Here is a 3,664-nt window from a genome sequence, read left to right as displayed (position 1 = left end):
TCAATTGGAGAAAGGCTGAGTAAATTATGGTTACTCATGGTACATATGGTTACATATGGTAACATGAATGTTATGGAATATTATTGTTCTGTAAGAAACAACTAGCAGGATGATTTCAGAAAAGCCTGGAGAGACATACATGAACTGATTCTATTGAAATGAGTAGAACCAGGAGATTATTGTATGCGGCAACATTTTTTATAGGAGGATCAACTCTGATGAATGTGACTCTTTCCAATGATCTTGTGATGAAGAGAGCCATCTACACCCAGAGAGAGAGCTGTGGGAATTGAATGTGAACACAACATAATATTCTCACTATTTTTTGTTGTTCATTTGCATTTCATTTTCTTATTCATTTTCTTTCCTTTTTGATCTGATTTTTCTTGTGCAGCAAGAGAATTGTATAAATATGTTTATACATATTGGATTTAACATATATTTTGATATGTTTAATATATATTGGATTGTTTGCTATCTAGAGGAGGGTGTGGGGAGGAGGGAAAAATCTGAAACACAAGGTTATGCAAGGGTCAATTGAAAAATTATCCTTGCATGTGTTTTTAAAATAAAAAGCTTTTAAAAAATGAAATTAAAACCATGTCTAGATGTATGAAAAAATGCTCTAAAACACTATTGATTAGAGAAATGCAAATTAAGACAACTCTGAGGTACTACTTCACACTTCTCAAACTGTCCATATATTCTTTGATCCAGTAGTATCACAACTGGATCTACATCCCAAAGAAATTCCCCCCCCCCAAAAAAAAGGGAAAAGGATCCATGTGTTCATAAATTTTTGTAGTGGCAAGAATCTGGAAATTGAGTGGATGTTCATCAGTTGGAGAATGGTTTAATAAATTAAGGAATATGAATGTGATGGAATATTATTGTTCTATAAGAAATAACCAGGTTAATTTCAGAAAAGCCTGGAAAAATTTAATATGAAATGATGCTGAGTGAAATGAGCAGAACCAAGTGAACTATGGTACAAGATTATGTGATGATCAACTATGATGGATTTGATTCTTCTCAACAATGCAAGAATTCAAAGAATTTCAATAGGCTTGGTATATATAGAAAATTAAGAGAAATATGGAGACTAAATGTGCATCAAAGCATAGTATTTTCACTTTTTTGTTTATTTTTTTTCTCATTTTTTTCCCCTTTAGTCTGATTTTTCTTACACAGCTTGACAAATATGGAAATAGGTTTTAAAAGATTACACACATTTAACCAATATCAGGGGTGAGATTAGGGAGGAAGGCAGAAAAATTTGGAACACAAGATTTTTTTTATTAAAGCTTTTTATTTACAAAATACATGCATGGGTAATTTTTCCAACATTGACCCTTGCATAACCTTTTGTTCTAAATTTTTCCCTTCTCCTCCCACCCTCTCCTCAGCCAGCAGGTAGTCCAATACATGTTAAATATGTTGAAATACATGTTAGGTCCAATATATTATACATATTTATAAAGTTATCTTGTTGCACAAGAAAAACCAGATCAAGAAAGAAGAAAAAGAAAAACTGAGAAAAAAAATAAAATGAAAACCAATAACAGAGAGAGTGAGAATGCTATGTTGTGTGGAACATAATAGCTTACAAAAATGAATGTTGAAAACTATATTTACATGTATTTGGTAAAAAATAAAAATAAAATATTTTTCATTACGAATGAGGTCCAAGTGATCCCCAAGAAATCATTGCTCATCTTGGAGGGAGCAACTCTTCTCAGAGTTGGAAGCCAGTTAATGAGGAGCTCATGAGCAAGTGAGTATTTAACTATTTGGGTGTGAAAGAAGGCAAGAAAAAAGAGAGAAGGTGAGAGTAAATGATTAGGCCAGGACGATCAAGTTTTGAAAAGGCCTGTCCTTATCAGCCACAGTAAGTGTCCTCTCTTTGGTTTTAAGGAATCAGGCAGTGGCATGAAAGCTACAATATTTTCTGTCATTGTTGTTGCTGAGGCACTTAGGGTTAAGTGACTTGCCCAGGGTCACATAGCTAGGATTTGTTGAGTATCTGAAACCAGATTTTAACTCAGGTCCTCCTGATTTTAGGGCTGTGCTCTATCCACTGAGCCACCTAGCTGCTCCAACCTACAATATTCTTGTTGTCAATCTCTGGTACCCAGAGCTGGCATGAACACTTGATTGAAAGTGTTTTTTGTAGCCTCTTAAGGCAACTCCCAGATGCCATTCTCCTAAGCAAAATGACTTTTCCTTCTTTTCCCCAATTCCTGCCCTCATCCTAGGATCCTGCCCCTCAAATACCCAGATCAATCAGTTCCTTAACCTCCTCACCTTCCATGACCTACTTTTCCATTCCACCTCAGCCACATCTAATGATGGTCGTATATACCCTTGATCTTGCCATCACTCAAAAACACTTCACCTCCATATCCAAGAATTCTGAAATGCTAGTATCATCCACAAACTCTTGACTTTTCATCTCTCTCTGACTTCCCTTATATGTGACCTCCAACTCCTTGACCCTCAGTTTTCTCCCTGGTTATTTCCCCTGCAGTCATTTTTTCTCTCCATTTCGATCGCTTAGTGAACCAATTCAACTCTACACAGCCTTACTCTCTTGAATCCCAACCTGCCTCCTCATCATATCACTGGAAATGGTCAGCCAACTCTCAGCTCTGGACACTCCCACCATTTATCATCTTCACTCCTACATACTTCTGAATGAAGAAAAAAAATCATGGAATGTTATGACTAGGTGAACTACAAATTTCTGTTACACAAGCTCAACTGGGCCCTCGTTGCAACCAAACAATACTATTATACCTCCCCTAACTGCTAACTCTCTACCATGATTTTTCTCTCCTTCTTATCCCTACTCAAGTCTCCCATGACTTCCCCTCTTCCCCACTCCCATCTGAGAACCATGTCTCATGTTTTACAGAAAAGACTGAGGTCATTTGCCATGAGCTCCCTCTTCTCTCCTCTTCCTTATCTCCTACCTTTTATCCCTCTCATCTCCTTCACCCCAGTCTTACATGATGAGATGGTCTCACTCCTTATCCTACTTATTCAAGTGATCCCATTCCATCCTGTCTCCTCCAATAGAGTGCCCCATTCTTCGTTTTTACTCTTGTTTAATTTCAGTTTCTCCTTCTCTACTTACTCCTTTCTTATTGCCTGAAAACATGCTCATATCTCACCCATCCTGAAGAATCCTCCTACTCTTCTCTCTCTGCTAACTATCATCCTATATCTTCTCTATCTTTTGTAGCTAAACTTCTCCAAAAGGCCATCTACAATGTGAGCCTTCACTTTCTTCCCATTTTCAAACCCTTACAATTTAGCTTATAACCTTATCATGCCATCAAAACTGCTCTCTCCAGAGTTACCAGTGAGTTCTTAGTTGCCAAATCTAATGGCCTTTCTCTCTCTCTTTTTTAAAATAATGTTTTATTTTTCCAAATATACGCAAAGATATTTTTCATCATTCACCTTTGTAAAACCTAGTGTTCCAAATTTTTCTCCCTCTCCTCCTCCCTTTCTTCTCCTCAAGAAAATAAGCAATCTGATATAGGTTAAACATATGCAGTTCTTCTAAATATATTTCCATATTTGTCATGTTACGCAAAAAAAAAAAATCAGATCAAAAAGGGGGGAAAAAAACATGAGAAAGGAAAAACAACAAAAAACA

The sequence above is a fragment of the Antechinus flavipes genome, chromosome 6 (assembly GCF_016432865.1).
Source record: "Antechinus flavipes isolate AdamAnt ecotype Samford, QLD, Australia chromosome 6, AdamAnt_v2, whole genome shotgun sequence".
Lineage (NCBI taxonomy): Eukaryota > Metazoa > Chordata > Mammalia > Dasyuromorphia > Dasyuridae > Antechinus > Antechinus flavipes.
The sequence above is the reverse complement of the archived record's forward strand: the minus strand, read 5'-3'. Positions refer to the sequence as shown.